The sequence below is a fragment of the Polyodon spathula genome, chromosome 22, assembly GCF_017654505.1.
Source record: "Polyodon spathula isolate WHYD16114869_AA chromosome 22, ASM1765450v1, whole genome shotgun sequence".
Lineage (NCBI taxonomy): Eukaryota > Metazoa > Chordata > Actinopteri > Acipenseriformes > Polyodontidae > Polyodon > Polyodon spathula.
In genome coordinates, this window is record NC_054555.1 from 2460304 (window position 1) to 2476128 (window position 15825).

Genomic DNA, 15825 nt, shown 5'->3' on the forward strand with positions numbered 1-15825 from the left:
CATTTGATACAGTGGACCATACAGCTTTAATCGATTGTCTCAGAAGCCGAGTTGGCTTGTCCGGTATTGTCTTAAAGTGGTTCAAGTCATATCCCACTAACAGACAGCAATTTGTTTCAATTTGCTCTGCCGATGACACTCAGTTCTACATCTGTGTAAAACCTGATGATACCCTGGCTGTATCAGCCTTAGCTGAATGCTTCACCTTCAACAACAATGTCATTTCAAAGATTGTTTTAGTCTTTAAATGACTGGGAATGACCTAGTATGTTGTCTTCGTTCCCCCCAGCGGTCTGTTCCATGTGCCCAATACCAGTGTCCAGGTACGCAGTTCAGTGGAGCTCACTTTTGTCTGACTGTTTGTTGTGTTTTTCTACTGAGGTGTCACGATCATACAAAAGCACACACAGCCTCCTTGTTCCGGACAGCGTGGAAATCGCTAGCACGTACTGAAAAGGTACCGCCATTTCAATGCCACCAGAGAGCTTTGACGCATTTCTTACTGCTTTTACATACACCACCTGATGGATTTTTTTAAAGGTTAATTTGCTGGGATTCTGTATTTAGTATTGTGTTTTACCATTAGTGTGAGACAGCAGACAATGTGCCAAGACATATGCAGAACTAACTAAATCAAAACAAATGATATACTTTTATGTGACTCATTAATATGACTAATTTGGCATTTTTCTTCATTTTATTATGAAAGCAAACTAATTTCAAATGTATGTTGGCAGCCCTTGTGCTATTTATTATGCTAAACCGTGTGAGTGGGCTGCTTCTAACAATTAGAGCCTTTCATCTTTGGAAAGACTGTCACTTGTTAAAGGAAAAGTACTGAGGGAACAAGAGCACACAGCAACCTCACATTGGTAGATATCTGAGTAAACTACACCATGTCTGAATCAAGACACCATCAAGATCATTGTATTCTTTGGACCCTAAAATAAACGGTTTGTTCATCAGTGGTACACCTGAGTACGTTCCCAGTTTAAATTGGATCGTTGATGTCTCCTCTACTGCATGCACAAGTCAGTAAGTAAGTAACATTGCTTAGGTTACTATAGGGTTAATATCCCAGCTCTGCAAATACTCTTATGTGCTTCACACATTTGTGCAGTACTTTCAGAAGTGTAGTGACATGTGAATGGCTTTAAAAGTTCCCTGAAGCGAAGAAGCATTATTTAATTACAAAGGGCAGAAGTCTTGTACATTAATATTGCAGTCAGCTTAGTTGGAGTATTTTACGCTAGAATGGTACTGCTAATGGCATAGTTGTATCACTAATGTTCTGCTCTTTTTTGATATGGTGCATGAATCAGTAGCATATCAAACATAGCGAGGAAAAACACGTTGAAGCATTATAAATTAGCACGGCCTCTGCACTTCCTTTCATCAATTCACTGATTTTTTCAAAAACAGAATTCATAATTAATTGGTAAGAAAACGTGGGACTTTGAACATGGATTTAAACTTACTTGGGGAAAAAAAATGAGCGGAAAGCTTTAGGTAAAGTTGGCTTAATCCTTGTCTTCATGCTCCACACCAGCTCCCTTTCATGAAAAGACTAGGACAACAGTAATATGTTTGAAAGTGCCTAACCTCAGATGGTACTGTAAGGTTTACTGTCAAGTTTTCTGTTCATAACCAACAAACAAACGCTGTATGATGATGCATTTTGAAACATATGTTGTGCATTGCAGTGTCCTCAATGTGTGTATTCAGATTCATCTAGAAATTAAACTGCTATCTTTTTTGCTCTCTCTGTTGGAATAATAGTTTCTGCTATGTATGAATATACAACATGTCTTAAAGCACTACAGCTGTTCACACTGGCTGTCGCTGTACAGATATAGTTTCTCAAATATTTAGAAATATGTTTATATTTTCATTCATAGCAAGATTCCTTGAGCCTTTAACAAATAATGAGAAGCAATACCAGCTGCTTGTAACAGACAGGCAAAACTACGATAAACTGAGGCAAACAATCTGCCTAGTGCCATCTTCATTGTACTAAAGAAAGTATTAACTTTACCTCTGAACTCTGATTGGGCTTTTGAACTTAAGGATGATTGTAGACAGGCCTCACAGAAGAAACTACAAAGTTAGTGTGATTTAGTCCAATTTCTGTCATGCAAAAGTAGATTTTCATCTTATCAGTGTCTGATCAATAACACAGTTAATTTTAGGTATTTCAGCTAACATCGCAATGCATTCTGGTAAGTTTTACCTGTCTCAGGTACCTTCCACAGCAGGACTGTACTTAAGAATGCATTGGGGGTGTGAGTTGAAAAGCCTCAACTGTCCCAAAGTGGCCCAGTGTACTCGGAGTTGTCTGGTAACCCTACACAAGACCTAACCAGCAGGGCTGCGGTGGAGTGCTCAGACGGGGTCCCTTCCTGTCATTTACATGAGAGATTTGGATAGGGAACAAAAGAAGGAAAAGGAGGCTCTTTTTGACTGCTGCAACTTGACGCTAAAACACCTGCTTTATTGATTAGTAATGAATTCAGTGAAAACTGAAGTTTAAAAATACTTTCATATAAAACAAATATATGAATGTATTGGACTTCAGGAAGGGTATAATCAATTTCAGATAATCTTTTGTTAATTCAATTACAGAGAAATGCATGCAAGACAGGATCATCCTAGAAGGTATGCGAGGTGCCCAATGAGCTTCTCTTCAATGGACCAGATTCTCACAGCATGTATTTCAGTGCAACAACTTGTTAACAGCTAGTTTTTCCTTTTTGGATCCAAATGCAAGCTCAGACATTGCACTAGAGAAATGTTAAGTGAATCTAGCCCCATATGTTCTTATCAATTCAAAAGCAGCACTTAGGTTAATGCAACACAAATTGCTTTTTAAAACAAGCCCTGACAACTCCAAGGGTGAAAGGTTGTGTTGTTACCTAAATAATATATCTGGTATATACTGCAATGCGGGATGGGATGAGCAGTATTGTACAACCTTTGCATTTTAAAATAAACCTTTGTTCCCTGTTCAGTGCTTTGGCATTATACAAGCTAAGCTGAAGAAAAGCTGCTAAAAGTGTGATCATGTGGAATCTGTCCATATGGAAGCTGTCTTTTTTGGTGCCAAATGTAACATTTATACACTCTCCTTTGGGACAGGTGATAAGGAGGTGATAAGAAGACAACCCACAAGCATGAACTGATCTTTTCAAGAGCACTAAGACACTGGAGTTTAGAAAGTGGCTGATCTCAATCACACTGCCTTACAACTGCTTTATTGCAGATATATGTGTACTGTAGTCTGTTGACTCAATTAATTGCAGCTCCTCTCCCTTAGACAGATGGCAATTCAGAGTTTTTTTTCAAGGACCACCTAACGTCTATAATTTGTATTCTGACTATGTTACCCCAAGGTTTGTGGAGCCAAGCAGCAGAGACCAGGGTTAAATAAACACATTTTTTTTCTGTCAAAAATGCTCTTGATTCTTGAACCCTTAAAAAATCCAGCTTTAAGGCAGTGTCCATGAGCAGCAACTGTTCTTATCTGTGTTTAATACTCAAAGCCATGAGACTTCTTTTGCAATCAATGCACATTTCAAGATAATATGGTTTAAAGCAACTTTGAAGACCACAGTGAGATGCTTTTGATGCCTAGAGATCAGAAACATTAACTCATCTAGGCAAAGTTGCGCAGAAGCATGCAGACATTGCTGGAAATAAATCTAAAATACACCTAAAAATAATCCAACATCTAACTACAGATGTATTGGAATCTAAACAGAAGACATGCATCCATACTGACATTTCTTTTTCAAACGCATTCTAGAAGCATGTTCTGCACCTTTGTAGCACAAGGCAAGTTCAGAGAGAGTCCATGTGTTAGAACAGAGAAAGGCAGATACAGTAAGTGCAGCTGATGAGCCGAGAGCTCCGCGGGGAGCCGGTGGAAAGGTGAGCAGAACCGCTGACTTTTAACAAGAAACTGCATCCAGACGGTCCATCTTCCATATAACTGTCCTGGGGGAAAGCAGGTGTAGGAGACTCAAATGTATAACGTCAGACACAGACTGCAATTTCAATGAAAGATTACCAGCGTTGCATGGTCTCTTAATTAGCCCTAAACTAATTGAACTGTGTCTTATACAAAAAACATTATACAAAATGGGCATATTTAAAAATATTAGCAAATTAGATTAGTTTACCGTCCTGCTGTTTTGAGCAGAATTCTCATTCCTAGACCTGTATAGAGACCCACAGTATTATTATTATTATTATTATTATTATTATTATTATTATTATTATTATTAGTAGTAGTAGTAGTAGTGGTAGTAGTACAATATAACTACTACTAGTACTACTAATTATAATGTTATAATAAAGGTTTACAATAAGTGTGTCTCTATTACACTGTAATAACACAGTAATTACATAGTCACTTGTTGTGCAGTTACAGTGCAGCTACACAAGTTTTAGGAAGTATGCACTGAAGGGTTCTAAGCTGTTGAGCAGTGGTTCATTGTTAAACTCATCACCAGGGCCTGCAATCTGCATCAATCACTCTTCAGAGGATCACTTGCATGGCAGCTGCCAGGCCTTGGCTTGGTTTTCATGCCAGGGTTTGGGATCGTCTCTCATTGTCATTCCTCTTTCTTTATGATGAAGGAGCTGAAGCCACATGCTCAGTCGTTTTCAGCTGGGAGCGACAATGAGGACGACAAGTAGCTTGGATGAATTACAGGTTCTGCTGCAGTGCAATTAAAATGACAAAGAGCTGCAGGGAGAGGGTGTGTTGAAATGCTCCCAGTCACATGATTTAGGAAACAGCAGCGTTCAGTTACACTTAAACATGTTGATGTCCTTAAACCACTTAGAATCAGAGTTTTATAGGAAAGTTTCTTCTTCTTCTTCTTCTTCTTCTTCTTCTTCTTCTTCTTCTTCTTCTTCTTCTTCTTCTTCTTCTATTTCTTCTTCTTCTGTATTGTACTATTGTACTACTGTATTGTAGTACCCCAGCGATAGAGCTTTGTGTTTGCATGGAAGCTTCTATAAAATATTGTAAATTGTGAATGAGAAATCAACGAAGAAATCACTGGGGATGAGACGGTATATTATTTTCCACAATTATTTGCAACTCCAGTCAAAGAAAACAAAAACAAAAAACAAAATCAGAGACACTGCACTTTTTTTTCTCCACTAGATGACACTGTTTCATCAGTGCCCAAGTTGAGTCGCAGGTTTTGGATAATGAATATTATTTTGAAGTATTTTGCATACTGGTATTTTAAAAGATTATGACTTATGAATTATGAAGACACAGAATTATAATAATGACTTAAATGACAATAAGTATCTTTGTAGTATGAAGGGACAGCAATAGCTGACTATTTTAAGCACGGCTAATGCGTTTTCTTGATCGATAAGAAAATTAGGTGAAGTTTTTGTAAAACATCAATTTGTCCTATAATATACACAGAGGTAGCATTTTCTTACAGCACAGTACAACTTGCCAGAATTTACTACTTCATGTTTCCTGTAGCATAAAGAAGGGTGGCAATTTCTGACAAAGTGACACATTTTGACATCTGTAATTGTACAATGGTAGCAAATTCTGCCAGGGAAACATATTTTGTCGGTACACCGACATTTGCAGTGACAAATCCTCTGTATCTTTCTTTACCAGCAGACTTTTGCAGCGTGTCATCCTATATCTGGAAGCTTATGAATTGTGTCATAAATCAAGGAAATAACGCAGTTGATAAAGTGACACTTTTAATTGGATCTACTACTAACCTGTACTGGGATTGAGGTGGTGGCCCAGAAAGAATTTTAGGGCTCCATATCGTGCAGCCAACCCACTGTGCCACCCAGCCTCCCCAAGCTTGTTCAACTGCTGGGTATAAACGATGGATGAGTTAACAGGATTTAAAGTGTTGCACTTGAGTGCTGAGAAAAGATAACACAAACAAGACAGCGAGTTCAGTGTTTCCTTTGGTCAGAGCTGTTGCAGCTGTGATTTGCTATAAGCTGCCCCAAAGGCAGTTACACTGTAGGCACTGTCCCTTCCTATCTATTCAACCATTAGTGCTTGCAGACAGGCCATGGGGGAGGGATAGGTAACTCATTTTTACTGCAGCTTTGTGTTGGAAGGTTTCTGTCTGCCCTGCGCAGCTTTCTCGTCAGTTTCTATCCTCATTATCTATCCAACCATTACCAACTCCGGCCAAACGGAGGGGATCAGGGAGGAAAACAGTCTCTGTGCACCAACTAATTATCAGGTTCTTAAACTCGGCTCCCTCGGAAAACTAATAAAGTGTTCAATTAAATGGTTAATAACCAAGGCTTTAAAACATGTTCTTACCACTTCCTTATCATTCTTCTATGCATTTTCACTACTTGCCTTTTACTACTTGTAAATTCCTTTTGTCGTTAGACTGCACCACAGATCCATTATAACTGCAGTAGGGACTGTATTAAACTACACGAGTTCTTACTTATTACTGATAAATTGTCTGTGAGTCCGCCCTGTATTATCCAAGGACCCTCATTGACTCGAACACTGATAGCAAACATCACAGCCTGTCAGAACCACAATCAGCCTAATTACATGCATGGATGTGTGATAAATTGAAACCCACAGCTGCACTGGAGCTCCTAAAGAATCTTCAGTGAAGCTGCACTTTGCATCTTTCCAGGACAGCACAACTCTACACTCTTCTACAAGACCCATGTTTATTATGCAGTCCATTTGAAGCTGCTAATTTATTTTCCACATTAAAAGTATTGTAATGCTGAAATCCCCCTTGTATTAACAAAGCTGCTAATGTGAGATGCAGTCACACTGAGGACCTACATTATTAATATCTACTCAAACGCTTGGGTTCCCTGGAGAATCTAACCTGGTTTTCAGTAGCTGTCAACAGACTCTCATTCAGCTCTGCCGTCTGGTAAGGTAAACAACCTGTCAAGATCTGAGGATCACTACTGTCAGAAGCACTGCTACAGTTGAAAGGGGTTTACATTGTTAAAACAGAGAAGGGGAGGAAGTCCATTGCAGACGAAGCTCGCCGCGTTTAATTGCTTGAAGAGCAGGGTGTGAAATGTCCCTGGGATCTGTAGCCCACGTAAGGAGCAGCTTGGGATGGGTGTGAAATAGATAAACAAACGGATGTGATCTTAACTGATGTATTCTTCCTGCTGTAAAGATCAATTTAGTGTAATAGTATAATGCAGCTTCAATACAGCTAGTAAAATCACATCTAACTTTCAAGAACATGTGGCACACCAGTGTGAAACCTTCAATCTGTCCCCCGTTCAACACTCTGCCCCAAGTGGATGAAAACATCACCAGGATGACTGAAACCTAGAATAATACAAAGTAAATCTTAACAGGATGAAGAAGAAGAAGAAGAAGAAGAAGAAGAAGAAGAAGAAGAAGAAGAAGAAGAAGAAGAAGAAGAATACATTATTTAAAATAACTTTAACATATTTCATACCCATACCAAGTTACTCTTTAATTAGACTATATTACTACTGAGGATGTTTTAGCCAATCACAGTGCATGTGTGGCTTGCTGTATTGCGAGATTCTTCGCATTATGAACCTCATTTATGACATCGACTGTACCACAATACATTTATACCAATTGCAACTTTCAATATTCTTTATCTCTTGCAAATAGTCCTCAGCTGTGGCACCGATTGAAATGAATGGACTGACTTTCAGCCCCCTGCAATTCAGCTGAATTGAAACTGCTCAGTAACTGCATTCATTTACTTGCAGTAGTGTTTCTCAATGCCAAATCCCAACCCCCCTGAAAGATGAGGCTGAGCATCAAAACTGAGCAATGTCTGCATACAGTATATATTTTAGATATACATGTTTTAAATTAGTTTTGTAACCTCACTGGAATACTGTACATGCTGGTATTTCTGTGCATGCTTATTTGAATTTGTTGTTATGTAATATATTTCCCCGCCCTGAGAAAGACCTGTATACCACTATCTTGTTATAGTCCCCAGTGCATGCTGGCCTACATAGCTTCCCTGTGCCAGGCTAATGTTCCTGCTCCTTTGAAGAGGGGGGATAGTGTGTGGCTGTCATTTCTTATTCGTGTTCCAGTCACTTACTAAATGGGCTGCAAAATGCAGAGCTGCATTATGCAAACTGTGTGTTATTTTAAGAGATGGAAACTCCTTTGCTACTTTTGTTGATTCTGGAACCAATTGTATTCCCCCAAAAAGACCAATTAATTTGACTTTCTAGTTGCATTAAGTGAGAAGACGTGGCTTGCAAGTTGTGTTGTGCAAACAAAAAACAAAATAAAAAAAGGAAGCACAGGCTTTGGCTAGGGAACAACAATAACAATTGTGATCATTCCTGGAAGAAGCATATTCCCTGGCTTGGTTCTTGTTTGCGCACATGTTTAAAGCACTCTTGAGACGTCAGTAGCCAGGAATGACAGGTGAAAACTCTTCTAACTGAACCCCAGAGGTCTGAATGAACCCAGATAATCATTCCTATTATGACATCCTGTCTAATCTTGAGTTTAACACTCCTGGGAGCGTCCATGTACTCACTGTAAATCCAGCATGTGTTCCAAATCCCCTCTTCATCAGATCAGCAGCAGTTGTTAATCATTTTCAGTAAAGGTGATTTACACTCCTTTGAATCAATGTGTAATACCCACAATGTCTAGTCTACCATATAGCTAAACAATTCCAATACAACACAAGTGTATTTCAATCAGAAGGTGACCATAAGCATACAGCTTATGATAGGACACGAAAGCATCGATGATAAGGGAATGAGCTTTCTAGGCAGTCAGTGATATGAGAGTTCCAGGTAATATACATGCTGTATATGTATGTTCATCTAGGACCATTTTTTAATTTGGGGGTTTCACTATATAATCTGGGCTGATTTTATGGAAGAAGTCTCATGGCTACACATATAAAATGACATTCCAAGCATTGAAAAATTACCGTGGGCTTCTGAGCAAGCAACCCCCCCCCCCCCCCCCCCCCCACCAAAATCTTTCTTGAGCAAGAAAAGCAGCAGCATGTTTGATAAAACTCATGGTTACAGTGATGCTCTCTGACAAGAGAAACAAGACAAACTAATATAAAGATTATTATGGGAAAGCTGTGCAAAGCTTAGACTGTATGCAGCACCACACGGCTTGTCAATACAAGGAAGCATGTTGCATGCTAATGACATGCAGGGCCGCAGCTCTCTAACTGAGTCACTGCATTCTTTTACTTGTTTTCTCAATTGGTTTTGGTAATCCATCAACCATCATAATCTAATAAGTGCATTCAAACAAATAGGGGCAGGGTATCAAGGCTTGTCGGCAAAGTCCTACAGCATTGCCTCGTGTGCTCATGCAAAATAGATTTGTTGGCGCCCCAGAGGATAATGATTGCATGTAATAAGTGTAGTGTGAGCATAGTCAATCATAAAAAAAATGTACTTCACAATTTTTATTTTACTATGATTTGCAAATAAATGGAATATGCATGCATGTGCATACATACATAGATGCACACACAAATGCATACACATATCCATGCATATAGATACAAACATATACATACATACACACATACACACATATACATACACACATGCATGCATGCGTAAGAAAACAACAAACAAGCTGACAGTAAAGCCTGTCCATTACTATTTGAGCACAACACTGATTTATTTTATTACCATTAGGTGGCAATGTTGCTTCTCTCGAAACACAGCAGACAACAATTGCTTGCAAAGTTGCAGGAAAAGAAGTAACAGAGAAACAACAAGATATACATGGAAAATCTCAAGGCTTTCTGAGAGGACAATGGTTACAGAATTGTGAAAGGCACAGCGCTGGAAAAGATCCAATGGTTAATCAGCCTGTGAGAGGTAGGACATGCTAGTTTTTTGTGCTTTACTTTGACAAGGCAGAGGGAAAGGTTTCATTTTCAGACATTTCTTTTGCCTAATTTCTGAAGTGGCATCTAACTGCTCTGTCGTTGTGGCTCACTGAGTTTTTCTTTCCAAGCCCATCCTGTACATTTGAAAAACACTATAAGACTTGCCACCTACCTTTATATCAGGACAACATCTATCCTGCAGAACACACAATACTGGACATCTGTGCCGTCGTCTAGGGTCTATCTTTACATCAGCAATCATTTCACAATGCCAGTAATGTTGTAAGGCTATTATAGCAAAATATTGCTATTAGTATTAGCAGCCTAATTGTAATTTGCTATTTTATAGTAGTATTTATCAAGCCTTAGAGGTTCTTTAATTCCTAGTTATTCTCAAAAATCTAACACAGTCTAACACAGACAGGAATCAATGATTGAGCGACCACACAGAGGGATGAGTCATTGTGTTTTCTGCCTAGTCTATGCATAATTAACCATTTGCTCCTGTGGATAGATCTAATTAATTTTTGTTTCATGACTAAGAAAAGTCTCAATGGACATGCACACAAATAGGTGAGGAGTCAGACCCAAGACTTAATTAATTGATTGCTGAAACATGCATATCTGTTGTCGACAGAGAGACAAGAAACAGGACAAGGTGTTTCAGTTCTCAGTGCAAAACAGATGTTTCAGTGGCTCATGCAGCCTTCTTCAGTGTTCCATTAATACAGAACAACATGAGCACTACGGTATAGCAAATAGCATGCAAAGTAAATAATGATGTGAATAATTAGTAAAGCAATCAGCAAGGACAATTATTGAAACATTTAAAAACAGCCTGTGGGGAGCTAACTGAATTCAAAGCCTGACAAAGCTGTTATTGTGACATCACTGCTACAAGCAGCCACTGAAATATGGTAAAAAAAAAAATGCTTTGGAACTCATGTGTAGCCTAAAGCAACATTCCATACACAATGGAGCATTTCAATACACCCCCTATAAAAGATTACCATACTAAAAGCCGAAGGCTGGTAAATTATGGTAAATGCATAGTATAAGCATTAAAAACAACGTAGGGAAACTGTAACACTACCATGCAAGTTTACTGGGGTTAGCTTTTATAAGGGATGATGCTGCAGCCCAACAATAGCAGGCTTGTATCAAAGGATTCAAGGTGTCAAAACTGGTAAGTAGCATTGTCTCAGTTAATTGTCAACCAGAGAAGATAACATTGCTTGCATCCTACCCATTAATGTATGTTAGAATGACTCTACAGGGAAAGCTATTGATAAAGAAATCTATTTACGTCAATATAACATCAAGAATTCACAGTACAGTGTGTCTCTGTCTTGCAGAGCTGCCTGGTGCTCTATGCTTCTAGCAATACCCTCAGTTGTTTTTGCATGTGTATGTGTGTGTGAGTGCTTTCAACATTTCTCTTTTAGCAGGTGTAGATTGTAACTGACTGTCACTGCAGCTCTCTTTGCTTTAAGGGATGCAGCTTTGAAAGGAGTTCCAGGTTGAAAGGGCTCCATAGCAAAGTTCACATTTACTCCAGCTAGAATTCTGAGTAGACCTCTATGTAGAGAAACCCACTGGTGGAGTGTTGTGCATCAAAGCCTGTGCAACACACCTGTCCTTCCCGCTGCAATACTTTAGAAAATCAGCCTTCAGGGAGTCTTTTCAGAAGCAATGTCTGTTGCATTATAATGGCCGAAGCAAAACAACAATAGAGAATCACCCAGAACACAAATAACAGGACATCAATCAGCTGATCCATTATGTATTCGGAAACTGCAGACCCATCCCCTAAGGTGTTACATATGCAGTGAAAACATATATTGAAAAATACTTTATGAATAAATGTATGACTGGGCACAAACATTCTAAGAGCTTCTAAATGATGAATAGAGTAAGCCTTCTTGCCACTTCTTTCAATGTGACTGTATTGAAGTAGTATTTGAAAGTATGGCTGCTTGAGGAATGCAGAGCCTCATAAATCTTCTGAAAGGGCAGTTTTTCTGTATGCTGGGTTGTGTGCAGTGCACTTATATTCAATTCTTTATAAAAAGCACCCCCTGTGCCAGGAGTAAATATGATGAATCATCTAAAAAGCCACTGCGACATTGGGGTCTACTGAGACGACGCAAAGGGAGTTTTAAGTAAGGTCTTTTCAGTCATGGATTAAATGAACAGTCAGTATGCCTTTGCATGATATTTCTAGAAGTAAACACTACTGATGACAGAGCTGTAGCTACACTGTAATACAACAAAACTGCATAATCAGGTAAATAACTTCAATCCTCGCAGTGGCAGAATTGTGCACATAGTAAATATCAGTAAAGACACTGAAGAAACTAAACATAGTTAATGCTCCTGCATTTTGAAATTTCTCGATATGTTTGACTGCCATGGGCAGTCATCCTTAATAATGAAGAGCTTTAAGTCTTTATTGCAAGATTGAAAGTCTGAGGTCAGCTTTTATTTCTGCTGCACGCCTCTGCTGGCCCATTGGGCTCTGTTAGAGATATCACTTCCCCTGGTCTGGCTGGTTAGGCATTGCATTAGCTCTTAGATTTGACTGATACGGTTTCCTAAACGGGAACACAAACTGAGATTCAAACCTGGCAGGGCTTTAGAAATATTAATAGTTATGGATGAAATACCTACGACTTTATAAATGCAATGTAAAGGTATATTAAAAAAGCTTTTATAGTGCTTAATATAGCCCATTGTTATTCCTTAACAAGTGTGTTTAATACTAGTTTAGATGCTATGCAAGCTCTCCTATGGAGTTAGAACAGCACTGCTATTCTTTGTGTAGGGGTGTGTATGTGTGTGTTTGTGAACACATGTACACAGCAACAGCAGCAGCAGCAGGAAAAACAGAAACAACTCAAATAATAACAGTAGACACCAAATTGCTGCTGACATAGCGCTAAGCTGTGCAACACGATGGTTGTACAGAAAGTGCTATTTGTCACTGCTACAGCACACCAGCAATTATAACAACAGCTATAGTTAGGATACACTACGGTCTGTGTGTACACATCTAATGAATTCTGGAATTAAAAACACAACTTGGTACAGTTTATTTATAGAAGTGGGTGACTTGAAAACATTTGACTACAGAAAATGCATTTCATTAGTTCCCATTCTCTGCTGTCTAGTTTTCACCAGGGGATCCTGGCAGGAAGGTTGCCAGCAAGCATGGTTTTTGAAGGCAGTGATTAGTATTGAAACACAGGTTGAGGAATAACAATGGGTTTTATCGAGCAGTACAGCAGGTGCTGAAGCTCCGTATCTTATCCAAGTTCACAGGGAGCTGGAGCGCAGAAACGGCTTGACAGTTTCAGGATACAGCTTGACCTTGAGTGGAAAAAAAAAAAGCCAGCGTTTCTGTGAAAAATGAAAGGAAATGATTGAATTGAAGTCAGCGCGAGTGATGAGAGGGAGATGGGGATTTTATATTTTGACAGCTGCATTTCCACCTGGGTACAGAGTGCCCTTTTGATTGTACACAATCATCTGGGCTGAGAATAATAAAAGTCACCTAATTACTCGTGCATCACAAGTTGGCTTGGGTCAGCCCTGAGGCAACAAATGATGTTAATACCCGTTACAAATGGCAAACTGTTAGCCAGAGTGGATGCTGCACAAACACGCTATTCTGTTTCTAGATGTATATTTCTGTTTCATAGTATGAAATAAATGTCTATTTTTCATTTTTTATATTTAAATCTAAAGCTTTAGATAGATATATATATATATATATATATTATAATATATATATATAATATATAGATATTATCTTATCGTAAGAAGTGTATACCTGTGTCAGTCTTCACATATGGACACAGTCAGAAAGTTCCATCATATTTCTTATAGTTTAGTTGCTTGTTTATGTCCCTTAGAAAGATAAAGCAAAAAAATGTATGACTAAATATGACTTTTCACCGCGATGTGGTTGGCGCTTGTAATGCTGACATTTGCATGTCCCGATTACTGGTATATATATATATACACACACACACACACACACACACACACACACACACACACACACACACACACACACATATACATATATATATATATATATATATATATATATATATATATATATATATATATATATATATATATATATATATATATATATATATATATATATACATATATATATTATATGTATATTTATATGAAGACATTGACTCCTTTTAAAAAAATAAAGACCCTTGTTAATCATGACTGTAATGCATTTTACTAGGGGGCTGAATACTGGTACTTAAACAATAATTGAGCTGAATACAAGTAGATTGAACAGAACATTAACCTTACATCCTCATTGCTTACTCCATGGCTCTGTAGATAAAAGGTGACAGATTGCCAGATTCAATTACAGTTTGAGATAAGATGAATAATGGGGTATCCTGCATGGTTTAGAACCAAGCGATGACTCTTGTGCTGATACAGGTCATGTGGTTTTTAAAAGGCTCATCCTTCGAAGCAGGGCAGCTCCAGTAAAGTTTACTTCAGTCTCCTCTCCTATGACATTGAAATCATCCCTCGATTTCCATTTGTAATTACTGTGACATGCAGCAGTACATGTGGCTGTCTAGCTTGCTCTGAGAGACACTCGGCTGCCTGCTCTAGTGTTGGGCTTGTTGCTTTAGAGGACAGCGAGGCAGAACGTGTCACTCACTGGCCCTTAGGGACGACACTCTGCTCATTCCCACTATGACATCTGCTTACCGCTGCTCCTGCAAATGCAGCACCAATCAATTGGCTATGGACCCAAGCTTGTGCTTGCTTTAATCGTCCTTTTCTTTGGCCCTGTCTTTTCAGATTTGGGATTTGCTGGTTTCATTTCTACCGAAAACAGGAGGATGATGTTTCTAATGGCATTAAAAAACAGTAGAAATGGAAGATTATTTGTCAGTTAACATGTACTGATTTTGACATTCAGTGGGATTAGTTGTGCTGTATTAAAACTGTGGTTGTGTAATTATAGTGCATGAATATGTTTAACACAAATTTGCACTATTTGAGGGCATTTCTTGGATGCAGTTTCTCCATACTGAGAGATTCTTAGGAGGGAGAAATGTGCTTTTACAAGTTACCCATTAAAGCCTGCTTATTTGATGAGATGTGAAATCATAGTGCCAGGTCTGTAAAACCATGAGATTTTTTTTTTTTTGCTGATTCACAATTTAATTTCCCCTGTTATAGGTGTTGCATTGAAATTGCTTTATTTAGCTGCTGAGCTTTCAAATCTCCCTCAAAACATATACAAAGCTTCAGCTCAACAGTGACAGCCACTGAAAACCATTGACAACTTTAAAACTGCTGTGGCTTGAAGCAGGGACCCCTGTTCGGCTGGTTTGGGTCACAGACTTTAATTTGTTCTAATCCATACAATAACACTTACTATGACAATTCGATTTCAAGTCATGCACATTACCCTGTTGGCAGCGCCTTTTCCTTTTCTTTTTTTAATACAACAGGATTTCTCTGCTGAGAGTCAAATGAAATTACTGAACAATATCCCGACAGAATAACTCAGTTGAAATGTGAATATCTAACTGGGCACTTGCATGGAGCAAATGTATCTGATGGGGATGAAAACTGGCACATGACAAGAACGCTTTAATTGTGTTTCACAAGAAATCTGATATGCTTAATGTTCCTGGCAGGCTGTATTGTGTATACTGACATGCGATAAAATTTAATAAAATTGATGAAGGCACTTGTTGAAAACTTTGTCTGCTCATAAGTTTCACATGATATTTTTTTGAACACTGTTAAAATGGTTGTCACAGTCTCCTCTTTTTTTTTTAAAGACTCAGCTGTATTTGACTCAGCAGGGAGCTTGCCCAATGGAAGCAAAAGGTAATTTTCCCCATGTTAGCTGCATGAGGTTTGCAGTTGAATT